Source organism: Caretta caretta, chromosome 20 (assembly GCF_965140235.1).
Source record: "Caretta caretta isolate rCarCar2 chromosome 20, rCarCar1.hap1, whole genome shotgun sequence".
NCBI lineage: Eukaryota > Metazoa > Chordata > Testudines > Cheloniidae > Caretta > Caretta caretta.
Window position 1 is genome coordinate 14362270 of NC_134225.1, and position 15119 is coordinate 14377388.

At 58.5% G+C, this 15119-nt stretch overlaps 1 long non-coding RNA gene across 1 annotated transcript in view; it reads left to right on the forward strand.

The window, feature by feature from the left end:
• The first annotated feature begins 2884 nt into the window (after nt 1-2884).
• LOC142069678 (uncharacterized) overlaps nt 2885-15119 on the forward strand; it is a 30117-nt gene continuing 17882 nt past the window's right edge. The window contains exon 1 of the long non-coding RNA XR_012665623.1: nt 2885-3003. This is a non-coding gene — a long non-coding RNA (uncharacterized LOC142069678). The remainder of the gene's footprint in view (nt 3004-15119) is intronic.

The following is a 15119-nucleotide window of genomic DNA, read 5'->3' on the forward strand; positions in this document are numbered from 1 at the left end:
CTGCAGCTGCGTTCGGGCCGCCATTTGCCTGGAGCCTAGCAGGTGGAGCGTCAGACTGGGACTCAGACTGCCCTGCTTGGTGCCTCAGTTTCCCCAGCTGATACCGACCTCCTTTGTAAAGAGCTTTGAGAGCTACTGATGAGAAACGCTGGGGGTCACTATCACGAGTGCAGAGGATATTGACCTTTCCCATACCACAAACTCCCTCCCTACGCAGACCCCTCCTGCATTTAGTGCACCCCACCCACCCTCCGGACCTGACACATCTCATGCTCCAGCCAGTGAATCTGCTGGCAGGGGCTTCAAGTATCACATCTGCTATTTCTGCAAGTGAGACTCTAGCATGTTTGTTTCACCCCAGCAGTGGGAAGGCGCCATAAAGGGGCATAGACGAGAAACTCCCCCTCAACGCAGAGGGTGTCCTGGCTGATGTTGAACTGGTGTATGTGGAGTGAGGAGGAGATGGCTGGAGTGCACTGCATTATGGGTATTCTCTGGCTCTCATGCAGAGCAGCGTGTAAGGTAGAGAGGCCCTCAGGCTGCTCTAATTTACACCCATGGGGCTGGGCCCTGCAAGGCCCAGAATAAAGTGTGGGGGGAGCTAAAGCAGAACCACTCCAACCCTGCCCCCACAGTGAAGGAGTGGGATGACTGAGGGATGGCTAATCATGAAACTGTCCAGTTAGGGGGTAGAAATAACATGTGATCCATACGGCAAATCCAATACCATCTGAAAGTTTCTCATTTGCGGGTGGGTAACTGGAGAGCAAAAGCAAATCAGAAATAAATCCGGGTTGCCCTGTGGGGAGCGGGGAAGGGAAAAGGAAGGAATTCTTGGAGCTAACAGTGTGCCCAGCTCTGGGGAGGGGCAGGGCCAGGATTCCAGGAGGGAACGAAGCGCCCTGCTCTGGGGAGGGGCAGGGCCAGGATTCCAAGAGGGAACGAAGCGCCCAGCTCTGGGGAGCGGCAGGGCCAGGATTCCTGCACCGAATGATGTGCCTAGCTCTGGGGAGGGGCAGGGCCAGGATTCCAGGAGGGAACGAAGCACCCAGCTCTGGGGAGGGGCAGGGCCAGGATTCCAAGAGGGAATGAAGCGCCCAGCTCTGGGGAGCGGCAGGGCCAGGATTCCAAGAGGGAACGAAGCGCCCAGCTCTGGGGAGCGGCAGGGCCAGGATTCCAAGAGGGAACGAAGCGCCCAGCTCTGGGGAGCAGCAGGGCCAGGATTCCCAGAGGGAATGATGTGCCCAGTTCTGGGGAGGGGCAGGGCCGGGATTCCAGGAGGGAACAAAGCGCCCAGCTCTGGGGAGGGGCAGGGCCGGGATTCCCAGAAGGAATGATGTGCCCAGTTCTGGGGAGGGGCAGGGCCAGGATTCCTGCAGCGAACCATGCGTCCAGCTCTGGGGTGTGGGCTCGGTCCTGTCCCCCCGTAACGGAGCTGTGCCAAGGCCAGCATTGCATCCTCCCCCTTTACCAGCATCAGGGGCTGCGGCTCCTCCAGCTCCAAGCGCAGCGGGAGGAGAGACAACCTGAAAGGATTCTTTATAGCCTAGTGAGCCGAGGAAAATGCACCCGAGGGGGCCGGGCGATTGGCCTCAAGGACGCCGCGAAGGGCGAGCCGGAGTTGGGGGAGAGCCCCGCGCCTGCCTGGGAGCCCGTTACATGCCACAGAACTGAATAAACGGCAAGGAGGGCTCAGGGGTGGGCCCCAAGGAGGGGACATGAATCCAAGGGGGTGGGGGCCAGGCTTCCATGGAGGGGGTGTGGGATGGGGGGCAGGGTCCAAGAAGGGGGGGTCAGGTGTCCGTGCCACACCCCGTGCCACTGTCAGGCTGGCAGAGATGTGCCAGGCTCCACATGCCCAGCTCCAGAGGGCAGGTGAGCCTCAGACATCCCCCCCAGCTGCCCAGGGGCCACCCTAAAAGGCCCAGTGGCTCCCCTAAGGCCCAGAGCGGGATGGATGCAGCCCCTTGCTCCCAGATGCTGGTCAGAGTGTGTGTGTGTGTGTGTGGGGGAAATGGGCAGGCTCATGGAAACAGAGGGGGATGCTGGAGGGACCCAGGAGTCCTGCATCTACAATGGGGAAGAATTGAGCCCCCCCGCCCCTCATATTCCTGACCCCGCAGCTGCAGTTAGCCTGGCATCAGGTCCAGCCCCTGTGGCCTGAGTGAGATTTGGGGAGAAGTGATGTGTGCTTTGGGGGGTGGTGCGGGGAAGGCCTGCATGGACTGTGTAAGATTGTCACTGGATTCGCTGCACCCTCGGAACCCTCCCCAGCCTCCCTGGAGCCACAGCACCCCCTCCCTAACCATAGCCCCCCTGGATCCACAGCACCCCCCCAAACACAGCTCCCCTGGATCCACAGCCCCCCTCCTCCATGGAATCACATCTCCTCCTGCCCTGGAACCCCCGTGGCCCTGGAACTACAGCCTGTGCCCCCAAAACTCCCCCAGAATCCCTCCCATGCCCTGGGCATCACGCTCCCCCCGCCCTGGAACCCCAGCTGCCCCCTTTAGAAGTATAGCCCCCCTCCCTGGCTGCCCCGATAGCCCCTCTGTCCAACTGCCCTTGATTCCCCCCACCCACCCCACGTGCTGTTCCTTAATCCCCTGGTCAGGCCTTTCCTTATTGCACGGATTAGCGGAGGCCCTGGGCTGGGCCCCCCATGGAATGAGGGGCTCCGTCACCCTGGGAAGGGAATTTCCTCACAGCTGTTCCAGGCCACTGTAATTAGCGCTTTGTTTCCTGCATCTCCACTGGGGCAGGGGTGGGTGCTGGGAGCCCTGCACTATATCACAGGAAGCACTGAGTGTAAATACCACCGGGGTGGGCCTGGGCCTGGCGTGGGGCTGCCTGGGGGCTGGACCGGGAGTAGGGGAGTCTTCTGGGAGGAATGTGGAGGCTCGTGGGAGTCCTGGGGCCTGGCAGGGCTGGATTGTCTGTCTGTCCTGGAGCAGGCTGAGTGAGCGACCCTCTGCAATGCTGCCTGGCGGCGCGGGGGGGAAGGTATTGATCTGGGGCCTGTGTGCCCAGGAGGGAGCCCGATAGCACTGTCTGGGGTGGGGGTGGCGGTTTGTGGACCCCTCCGGGGTCACGCAGGCTTGGGATGACTTTGGGGGTGGATTTGAATCCTGTCCCGTCACCCATTCCGCTGCCCCCGTGGTGGGGCGTGTAACCCCCTCTGGCCCCGGGTCCAGAGGCAGGGCCAGCCAGCGGCACGCCTGTGTCTGATCTTTCTGAGAATCAGCCTCTCCTGGGACAAGGATGTGCGTGTGCGTGTGTGCGTGTGCACAGACTGGAGCGTGGCAGCGAAGGGGTTAAAAGCAGCCTGTCTGTGGATGGGTGAGGGGGTGACATGGGTGGGTCCAGGATCCTGCCCCTTGCTGTATAGCTGCCCCTGCTATGCTATGTCCCCTACACATCTGTATCAAGCCCTCTCCTGGAGCTAGCGGGATCGAGTGAGTGGTGTGGGAGCTGGGTGAGGCTAGGATGGGGTGCAGGGGAGGTGGGGGGTGGGAGGAGGATTAGGGGGCATTGGCTGTGTTGGGGTGCAGCGTGACCTATCCCAGCTGACAGGAGCCAGGGAGGGAGGGGCAGCCTGTGCCCAGCCCTCAGGGTGCTGCTCCCTTCCTGCAGCGGGTGCGGTGTGGGGTGCCAGGCCTGGTGGCTGGGGTGCTACTGGCTGCAGCTTGTTCTCTGGGAGAATCCAGATCTGGGGCAAACCCGGGCGGGTGGATCTGGTGGCAGGTGGGCCTGTTTGGCGCTCCTTTCCCTCTGCCAGGAGACTGTCTGGGTTCTTCATGCCAGGGACCCTCGCTGCCCCCGCTCGGGCTGGGGGGGTGGGGGTGGGGGTGGGGCCGGAGACGGGTGCTGCTCTAGGCTCCTTTCCGGCAGGGAGCTGAACATTTCCTGCATCTCACCCGGATTTACAGCAAACCCGGCCCTGGTGCAATAAAAGGAAATGATTCTTCTAGCCACTAATTTCTGTGTAATGAGATCTCTGCTGGCACTGAAACCAGGGAGGGCTGGGACGGATGAGGCCTGGCAGCCAGTGACACGGGACGCTCCTGACGGCTGGGTAAAGACGCTGTAACTCTCCACTGTACACAGAGAGAGAGAGAGAGCAAATCTAGGGACACATGTCTCAGGATCACATGGGTGGGATCTCCCCGGGGCCAGGCCGCTGTGTGAATGTCTGCGGGAGGCTGTGATGCTCAGCAGCCCCCTGGCTCTTGTCCCTGATGTTGGAAATTCTGTTGCATCCTACCCCCTCCCACCCATCCCCTGCCCTGTTATGGGACCCATATCAGGCAGGCATGTGCCTGGGTGCCCCTCGTAAACCCGGCACTTGCCAGGTCCAGCACAGCCCGTAGAGCTGCCGTCACTGGCTAGCGGCACTGCCAGCTGCCATCTGATGTCCAGGCCCCACGCTGCCCTCTGAGCTGGACTAACCAGCAGGACAATTAGCGGGAGCACGTCTCAGCCTCCTCCCCCTTGCCCCTGCAGAGCCACCGGAGTTTGCTGAGCAGAGAGAGGCCTCCTGCCTGTTGTTGGGGTTCCTGGCATAAGTGCCTGCCCTCCTGTCATACTTGTCTCCTGTCTTTAAAATGGATACAAATAAGAAGATAGCAGCCTGGTCCATGAGATTGCTGAGAGAGAGGGCTAGATAGATACAGATGGGTGTGCATGGGGATAGATGGGTGTGTGTGGGGATCTATAGGTGGGTGTGCAAGGTAATAGATGGGAGCTAGATGGATGTGCATGGGGATAGATAGATGGGTGTGCAAGGGGATCAATAGATGGGTGTGCAAGGGAACAGATAGATGGGTGTGCACAGGGATAGCTAGATGGGTGTGCATGGGGAGGTGTGCATGGGGATAGATAGCTAGATGGGTGTGCATGGGGATAGATGGATAGATGGGTGTGCATGGGGATAGCTAGCTAGATGGGTGTGCATGGGGAGGTGTGCATGGGGACAGATGGGTAGATGGGGGTACATGGGGACAGACTGACAGAGGTGTGTGTAGATAGAATATGGGCCTCTCGAGGTGCCCAGAATACCCATGAGCTGGAATCTCCCCTCCCATGGGGTGACAACACTGCCAGGCTGCCCTGATTGGCTTCCCCAGCAGCGTCGTGGCGCTGACTCCAGGGTGGGAGTCTGGTCCATTTATTGGATCAAAAACTTTCTGGTTCTGGTGGGGAGTTCATCCCAACTGCTCCGTTCTGACCTCCAGGAACATTGCAAGGAAGGCTCCGTCCCTGCGATTGGGCCCCAGCCATCCTTGTTTCCCTTTGGTCGAGGGAGTCAGTTGGCCTTGGGGTTTTTTTTTTTTGCTTAAAGCTATTTACAGATCCTTATGGCTGTTTGAATGGCAGCAGCGCCTAGAGGCGTCAGCTGAGATCAGGAACCTTGTCCTGCCAGGTGCTTCACAGACACAGAGTGAGAAATTGCCTCTGCCCCAAGGAGCTCACAGGCTAAATAGACAAAGGGTGGGAGGGGAAACTGAGGCACAGAGCAGGGAAGGGACTTGCTCACTGTCAATGGCAGAGCTGGGAATAGAACCCAGGTGTCCTGAGTCCTTTAGCCATCATGCCACACTGCCACCCATATCTGTAGCCTTGGTGAAGGGCGCTGGCAGTGAAATGGGTCACCCAAGGAAGTTGGGGTGAAACTGAGACTAGAACCCCAGCGTCCTGGCTCCCTATGCTGAGTCCTAGCCTTTGCACCACACTTCCTCTCCGCTGGGACCTGGACACACCATCCAGTTTGGGGTGTGGGTGTCAGAGACTGTATTGTCCCCCGCGCGGGGACTCCAAAAATCATCCTGATTCAAGAGGGGACCCCAGGAATCCCATTCAATCCACATCCCCTTTTCTCCTCCCGCTCCGGTGGATGTACGGAGGGCAGAGAGTGCGCAGGAGGCTGGCAGAATGGCCTCTCGCTTTTTTTATGGTCTCCCTCATAAAAAAGGCCATCAACTCAAACCAAGAAAATATACATACTGTAACGTAGGCATAAAAACAGGGAGAAAAATTACACAGCTGCCAGGGGTTTTATGTTGCTGGGGAGAGAGCTTCTTCAGGCAGGGGGAATTGGCTGGCACAGGAGTAATGATGGGAATTCGTCTCTGTAAGATCCTCTCCTGAGCTGACTGGATGCTCTTGGTCCCCAAAGCACTACGACCACTGGGATGACCCCACCCCAGGGGGTCTCAGATACTCTAGTCCAGGCCTAGGGTGGGATTGTCTTCTGCTGCCCAGTACTTTGGCCTCACTCCCACCGTTCTCACAGCCCAGGGAAGCTCAAAGCACTTCACGACAGAGGTCAGAATCATTCTCTCCATTTTGCATATGGGGAAACCGAGGCACAGAGCAGGGAAGTGACTTGCTCAAGGTCACCCAGCAGGTCAGTGGCAGGATTTGAACCCAGGTCTCCTGAGATTCCATTCCTAAAAGGGCCCTTGAGCCCTCTACTGGGGATGGACGACTCCAGTTGCTGATAGCAGCATGCGAATGTGGGACACCAATGCAGGACAGGTCTCTATAGTGGTAGGTGACCTCCCACCAGGCAGCAGGGAATAGGTAGATGGCAAGGCAAGACCATGGGGTGCGGGAGCCCTAAGGGAATTGTGGGAAGGCATCAGAGGAGTAGCAGCCCTCAGCTGTTATGTCGCGGTGCTAGCTCATCTCCACACTACAGTGAGGTTGTGTTAGTAACACTGATCATTCCCAGCTCTTTCATCAGTAGACCTCAAAGCGCTTTACAAAGCAGGTCGGTATCATTAGCCCTGTTTTACAAATGGGGAAACTGAGGCACAGGGTGGGGGAGTGACTTGCCCAAGGTCACCCAGCAGGCCCGTGGCAGATCGCAGGTCTCCAGACTCCCACTCCTGTGCACGACCCACTAGGCTACACCATAATCACAGCTGATGAGGGACGATCCCTTGTGTTCTGCCCTATACCCCCAGTCATGCCAGATGATTTGTGTCTCCAGCACACACGATCTGAGCATGCGGCCGGGGGGCAAGTTAACGGGTAATAATGCATGTTCACTCGTTAGTGCAGACCAGCCCTTAGGAAATGCTGCTCAGTATCCCGCCCAGGCTTCCCCACTTCTCAATTTTGCCCCACTGCCCCTTGCAGATCCCCTCCCCTCTGCGGTGTTTACACCATTCCCACCCTCACCAACAGGTATCTGGCCCCTCTACTTATCATCTGGTGTGGGGAGGGGAACGGCAGAACAGCACGTGGGATTCTTGCCTGCCCACTGCCAAGCGTTGTGTCGTTTGCCCTTGGCACAACAAATGTAATATGAAGGAAGTGCCTTGGCATGATGGAGTCCAAATAACCAGGTTGACTTACTATACAGGACAGGCCTATGTTGCTCTAGAGGCTTCTAAAAACACAGTGAGGGCCCCAAGAGGGCTCACAAAGTGTTTAAAGGAGACCTGCCCTATTCCTTGCTCAGATCTCCCGCAGCAAGCAAGCAGGGCTGGGGGAGTAGGTGTGACCCTGTGTCTTAGGTGTCCCCCACTATGCCCCATCTGCAGGCGATAGGGGCCTATTACACTCACTGCTCTGGAGGTCTGGCTTTTTAGCTTGCGCTATACCCGCTTGTGCTGTTAGCTCTGGAGGGGGCTGGTTCGATCCCTGCTGCTGGCTAGAATGGCGGCTGTGCCATAAGCCAGCTCTTAAAGGGAAGGTAGCTGGGTCAGAACCGAGCCCTTCTGGGGGTTTGGATCAGAACTGGAGCTGGGCGGAGCCTGGGCTGACAGAGCTGGGTGGGGTGGCTCGGAGGTCAGCTGGGCTTCCCAGCTGTTGGTGAACCAGGTTATGGGTGGGTGCTAAAGGCTCTCCCAGGGATTTAGTGCAGAGAGCAGAGGACTAGACTGGGCCTCAGGAGACTGGGTTCAACTCCTAGATGGCCATGAGCTTTCTGTGTGACCTTGGGCCAGGCACCTAGTCTCTCTGAGCCTCAGTTTCCCCTGCTGTACACTGAGGATAATAGTGCAGCCTGGGGTTAAATCCCGTGGGAGGGGCTCCCATTCCCTGGCAAGGGGCAGGGCATGGGAGCACCTTGGCTCAGCAGCTAGGGGCTGCTGAATTGGAGCTCAGCAGCGGGTGCGGTGCAAGCGGCAAAGCAGCATGTGTTGTTACAGAGTCCAAAGTGCTTGAAAGATCAGCCCTGGACGGGAGCAGTCACTGCTGGACATCACCCTGCCCGAGCAAGGAGGGGTAGGCAACCCTCCAGAGGAGAAGGAGGAAGGGCTCAGGCAGAGATCTGGGGAAGCTGCCCTGGGTGCCAGGTGCTGCAGAGGGGAAGGCTCTTACGCCTGCTGTGGGAGATGGTGCGACAGGATGGTGGGGGATGAGCGGGGCAAGATAATTTCCATGTGCTGGCTTGAGGGAGGTGTAATTTTTAGCTGCTCCCTCATAGGTGGCAATATGGCCTAGTGGATCAGTCACTGGCGTGGGACTCAGGACACCCAGCTCTGCCACCAACCTGCTGGTTGACCTGGGGCAAACTATGTCTCCTCCCTGGGCCTCCCTTTCCCCTGACACCCTTTGTCCATTCAGCCCATGAGCTCTTTGGGGCGGGGGCCAGTTCTCCAGGCGTGTGTGTGCAGCGCCTGGCACAGTGGGGGCTCAGCCTCATTTGGAGCCGCCAGGGTTGTCAGGGTGGCGGGATCTGAGGCTGGTGTGTTCCTGAGGGGGTCCTGCCCGAGTCGGGGGCCGGAGGAGCTGGCTCCTAGCCCTGACCTCCACCTGACATTGGCCGCGCTGGGCGGCCGGAGCGGTCGGCGTGGCGAGGTCCAGCCGGCAGTGGCAGAGCCGGCGCCGTGCTTTGCTCAGCAAGTTGCGGGAAGCAGAACTTAGCCGGCAGGTTTGGGCTGAGCCGGTTCCGGGGCAGAGCACGAGGGGCCCCAAGGTGGCTGGCTTCCTACGAGCTGAAAAGGAGCCCCAGGGACGAGGGAAAAGAATGTGGTGAGCGCCAGGGCCTTTGGGCTCAGGTGCCCCCTGGGTCAGATATGGGCCATTTTAGCTCCAGGACCCCGGGCTGCACCTCTCCTTGGCATCTGCCCTTACCAAGGGGCACTGCCTTGCCCAGAAACCCTCTCCTGCGGATAGAGCCTGGGAGGGCTGTTCTGCTGCCCTGGGGCCTCCTTGCATGGCTGCCACTGCCCTACTGGCTTTTATTTGGCTGGTACCCATGTCCAGGGGTGTGTGTGTGTGTGTGTGGGGGTCTCAGGACCCCCCCACCCCTCCCAAGTGCCCAGTCCCCTCCCCATGCCTCCCGCAGGAGCACAGCAATTCCTTCCCCGTGCACCCCACCTGGATCGCCCCCCCCCAAAAACCTTCCCTCCACTCTGGCACACTGTAGCCCCATTGTCTGGGGGTGGGGTTCCCAGCCCACCCCCCACCTTCCCGAACTTTCCAGGCCCGGATTAGTTTTCGCGCTCCCGGCCTGCGGGACATTCTTTACATTCATTCCCAGTCTTTAAACAATTAGGCGAGGGGCTGAGGGTCCTTTATAATTTATGGGCCTGGTGATAGTGGAAGGAGCTGCTGAGGGGGCAGTTAAGAGTGCGGGGAGGCGCTCCCAGGCCTGCCTAATGCAGCCCAGGTTGCAAATGCCTCTTAGAAAGGAAAAGGCTTAAGGAGTTTGCTGGGCTTGGGGAGGGGGCTGGACCCTCCCGGCTGATGGTCCCTCCATCCCCCCGCCCCCATGAGGGGTTGGGGTTCTCATGCTGTAGGAAGAGACTGGGTGGGAGGCTTTCTCTGTGTGCGTCTGGTGAGATGCGGTGTGGGTGGCGGGTGGGTACAGGGTGTGTGTGTGTGGCAGGTGGGTGGTCTCTGGGGCCAGCCATCAGAGGCGAGGTGTAAATGAGTGCACCGGGAGGGTGTGTTAGCCTGTGGGGAGGAGGTGTGTGTTCTGCCTGGGTGAGCATGTGTGTTCTGACTGGTGAGGGTGTGTGTGTTGTGTGTTAGTGTGGGGGGAAAGAGGGTGTGTGTTCTGACTGGGTGAGGGTGTGTGTGTTGTGTGTTAGTGTGGGGGGTAAGAGGGTGTGTGTGTATGTTCTGACTGGTGAGGGTGTGTGTGTTGTGTGTTAGTGTGGGGGGTAAGAGGGTGTGTGTGTGTGTGTTCTAACTGGGTGTGTGTGTTGTGTGTTAGTGTGGAGGGAAAGAGGGTGTGTGTTCTGACTGCGTGAGGGTGTGTGTGTTGTGTGTTAGTGTGGGAGGTAAGAGGGTGTGTGTGTGTGTTCTAACTGGGTGTGTGTGTTGTGTGTTAGTGTGGGGGGAAAGAGGGTGTGTGTTCTGACTGCGTGAGGGTGTGTGTGTTGTGTGTTAGTGTGGGGGGGAAAGAGGGTGTGTGTTCTGACTGGATGAGGGTGTGTGTGTTGTGTGTTAGTGTGGGGGGGAAAGAGGGTGTGTGTTCTGACTGGGTGAGGGTGTGTATGTTGTGTGTTAGCGTGGGGGGTAAGAGGGTGTGTGTGTGTGTGTTCTAACTGGGTGTGTGTGTTGTGTGTTAGTGTGGGGGGAAAGAGGGTGTGTGTTCTGACTGCGTGAGGGTGTGTGTGTTGTGTGTTAGTGTGTGGGGTAAGAGGGTGTGTGTTCTGACTGGATGAGGGTGTGTGTGTTGTGTGTTAGTGTGGGGGGGAAAGAGGGTGTGTGTTCTGACTGGGTGAGGGTGTGTGTGTTGTGTGTTAGTGTGGGGGGGAAAGAGGGTGTGTGTTCTGACTGGGTGAGGGTGTGTATGTTGTGTGTTAGCGTGGGGGGTAAGAGGGTGTGTGTGTGTGTGTTCTAACTGGGTGTGTGTGTTGTGTGTTAGTGTGGGGGGAAAGAGGGTGTGTGTTCTGACTGCGTGAGGGTGTGTGTGTTGTGTGTTAGTGTGTGGGGTAAGAGGGTGTGTGTTCTGACTGGATGAGGGTGTGTGTGTTGTGTGTTAGTGTGGGGGGGAAAGAGGGTGTGTGTTCTGACTGGGTGAGGGTGTGTGTGTTGTGTGTTAGCGTGGGGGGTAAGAGGGTGTGTGTGTGTGTGTTCTAACTGTGTGTGTGTGTTGTGTGTTAGTGTGGGGGGAAAGAGGGTGTGTGTTCTGACTGCGTGAGGGTGTGTGTGTTGTGTGTTAGTGTGTGGGGTAAGAGGGTGTGTGTGTGTGTGTTCTGACTGGGTGAGGGTGTGTGCGTTGTGTGTTGGTGTGAGGGGTAAGAGGGGTTGTGTGTGTTCTGACTGGGTGAGGGTGTGTTCGTTGTGTGTTAATATGTGGGGTAAGAGGGTGTGTGTGTGTGTTCTGACTGGGTGAGTGTGTGCCTTGTGGGTTGGTGTGGTGAGTAAGAGGTTGTGTGTGGGTTCTGACTGGGTGAGTGGGGGGTTAGTGTGTGGTGTGTGTATGTTCTGACTTGCCATGTATGGTGTGTTAGTGTGTGGTGTATGAGCGTCTCTGTGTGTTTTCTCTTTGTGTGAGCATGTGGGCATTGTATTAGTGTGTGGTGGATGACTGTGTGTGTATTGTGGCTGTGTGAATTTGTGTTGTGAATGTGTGTTACTGTGTGGTGGATGAGTGTGTGTGTGTTGCGAGTGTGTGTTAGTGTGTGATGGATGCATGGGTGTGTGTTGTGGCTGTCTGGATTTGTGTTGCAAGTGTGTGCTAGTGTGTGGTGGATGAGTGGGTGTGGGTTGGTGTGGGGGCATTTCTGTGTTAATTTTAATTCCTTGGGACATTCAGTGAAGCCCCCACCCCTCGCAATTGCTGGGAAGTGGCACATTCGCCCCCTCTGCTGCGGCCCAGCTCATCCCGGCAGCAGCTCCTTAGCAATTTGCTTCTTCTCTGTCTGCTGAGGGAGCCCAGCGGGCAGCTGACCCCAGGGGCTGGGGCAGGCATGTGCCCTGCTGCCTCGCTCGGGGCCTGGAGCCCAGTGAAACCCGGACTCGCCCCGGCTGGGGGGCTGAAAAGACAACCCGCCCTCCAGACCCTCCAGAGACAGGGGTCACGGGTCATGGACCCCCGGGACTGGGTGTACGGAGAGGCAGGATGCCAGGGCAGTGACAGGGATATGTGGGTGGTGTGTGTTGGGGTCCCAGACAAGCAGTGAGGGGGCACAATGCCTGGTTAGCCAGACCCCACTGCCAGCTAACAGCAGGGCACTACCCCCGGCAGTTACTGTGTCCGACCCCATCACCTGCGCTCGGACTCCCACCCCGGTGCCAACCTGTGTCTGGCAAGGTGAGCCGAGCCTTCATGGGCCGTGGTGCCCAGAGCAGGACACCACGCGCGGACTGGTTCTGCCACCAGCGGGGGTCTCTTGTATCAGCGTTGGGGGAACAAGGCCTTGGGGGATCCCTGGGTTGTTTCAGTCTCTGGTTCCCACACGCAGGCACCGCCCCGAAGGCCCTGCCACACAAGTGGGGGGGTCTTTCCAGCGTCCTTGCCCCAGCCTGGACAGTTCTCCAGTGATTAGGATGGGGCGGGGTTGGGATGGGCAGGCCCAGACAGCTGCAGCCTGCATGGGGCACGTTTCCCAGGGCCTGGCAGAGACAGCTGGTGGGAGCAGGCCGGGGGTGTGGGGGGGGGAGAGGTGGGGGGAGGGAGGAAGCTCATGCAGATGTGCCCTCGGCTCCTGTCACTGTGGGAATCTGGAGCAGGTGCACTGGATGCAAAGGGCAGCGTGATCACCCCCTACCCGGGAGCCAGTGCATGGGGCAGGGGCTGGGAATGCACCTGCATTGTAGGCGCTGTGCTGGGGAGAACACAACTGCTCCCCAGTGCCTGCTGAGCCACACACCACACAGACCCTCCTCCCTCTTCCTCCACACCACACAGACACCCCCACCCCCACACCATGCAGACACACCAAACTCCTCCCCCCACAGACACACACCCCACAGACACACACACCACGCACTCACTGCCTACAGATGCACACACACACCACACATTGTGCAGAGGCACACAATGCACACACGCCCCTCCCACAAGCACCCACTCACCACTCAGAGAGACACACCATGCAGACACATACACCACGTACACACAAACCACACTCTTTCCCCCCCCGCATGCAGATAGACTCCCCATACACCCCAGAGACACACACCTGGTCCCCACACATGTGCAAACACAGAAACACAATGCATACACCACCCACAGATAGAAACACTCACCCCATGCAGGTACACCAGGACAGACAGACAGACACCCCCCCTCCTCCTTATAAACCAGTTCCCCGTTGGTGCTCCCCCAGTGCCCTGGCAAGGCCTGGCCCACCCTTCCTGGGGTATAGCTCCCCGGGGACCTGATCCTGCTCCCACGAAGCTCGATGGCAAAGCTCCCAGCAATTTCGATGACAGCAGGACGGGGCTTCCTGGACCCTGGTCCCCAAGAGCTGCCTGGTCTTGCTGGGATCTTTCTCCCCCAGGGCTTGATCTTCACGCCCCTGGGGACAGGCGGGGTGTTAAGCTGGGCAAGGCATTAGCTCCCTTCTCCGGGAATCGCTCCCTGCTGTTTGTTTGATTCATTTCACATTTTCCGAGGGTTTTTATTAGGAAGGTTTATTGCTTTGTCGTTAGACTTTGGAGGATGTTATACAGCGAACCCCGGTGTCCTGGTGGGGGTTGGGAAAGAGGCTGGCTAAAAACACAATAATAATGCAATCAACTGGGTAGTGTGTGTAGACAGAGTGAGCAGGAGAGAGCACCACTGCTCTCAGCAGAGTGGAACTGGAACCATTCACCCAGGAGCCATAGCCCCTATACTGCTACTAGCTAAGGGAGATCCTCCATTAATCCCAGGAGGAAGGGGAGCTGGGTTCTATCCCCACAGCTTCTGTGGAGGTCCCAGCTGTTATGGACTCTATCTGAAAGCCCCTGAACTGGGTCATTGGTTGGGCCCCACAGCGGGTTTTAGCTGGCTTGGGCTCCCACCAGCAAGGCAGCCAACCAGGTGGGTTTTCTGTGCATTCTGGACGCCATCTAGGCCAGAAGCTCCTGATGCCCCTCCTGGAGCTTGGGGCTCCCTGAGCCCCCCAGTCCTCATTGCTAGCTGCCAGTTAACCTGCAGCCTCCTGTCTTTGGATGTCCCCCTGCATCCTTGCCCCATCCACTGTGGTCTATTTACAACCCTGTGGTCCCCACCCCTTGGAGGCAGCCAAACCCAGCCCTGCGCAAAGCCCCCTGCGCGCCCAGCTTCCTCTGCAGGGAGATGGGCAGAGAGGGACTTGGAGAAGCTGGCAGGCTGGAGGCGGGGGGGCTGCTCTGGGTGTCTGATCAGCAGCCAGCAGGGGTCTCTAGCACATCAGGAATTGTGGAGGAGAGCGGCCAAGCAAGACCACAGCAAAATTCCTTTTATTTCGCTGCTCCAGGCATGGGGGGACCCGTCCCCCCTCTCCACTCCACCTCACGCAGCTGGGTGGCTTTCCCAGGCACCAGCATCTGAGCAAGAAGCACAGCATCCCCCCTTCTATGTCCAAAAGGCCCCACAAACTCCCTGTCGCCCTGAGTTAGCGCAGCCCTCCCGCCCCCTGGCCTCTGCCATGGAGTCACTAGGTCCCACGGCCTCCCCCGTGCAAATATGCCAGGAGCCCCCCCTTTCCCCCTGGGGGTCCCACCAGGGAGGGGAGGCAGTGACAGAGGGGCCGTGGAGCCATCAGCGCCTGCATCCCTGTGGCAGCTCCGGAAGATCACGAGGGCCCATTCTCCATTGCCTAGCATGGCCGTTGACACTAGTGCAAAGCGAGCGTGAAACACGGGGCTCTGCTGGTAGAAGTGGCTGCACAAGGGACCAGACCCTGGGAAATCAGGCTTCTGTTTTCCTCCTAGCCATTGTTTCAAATGCCTGCCATGCCCCCGTTCCCCACCCAGGGATACAGCAAACTCCATGCCCATCCCCCCAGCTCCGAGATCTTAACCCTTCAGGTCCTGTCTGCTCCATTATAGGGCCTCAGGGACGCTGCCTTCAGAGAAGAACCGTGTGCCCTGCCCAAGGTGGCAGCATTTCAGTGATGGGCACAGGGAGCTTTGTCTGGGGCTAGCCTGTGAAGCACTTAGAGATAAAAGGCAAGGCTCACGGAGGAGTTCTTCTCCAAGCCGCTCCTGTTGTTCTCCAAGAGGAAGGGCAGGTTGCC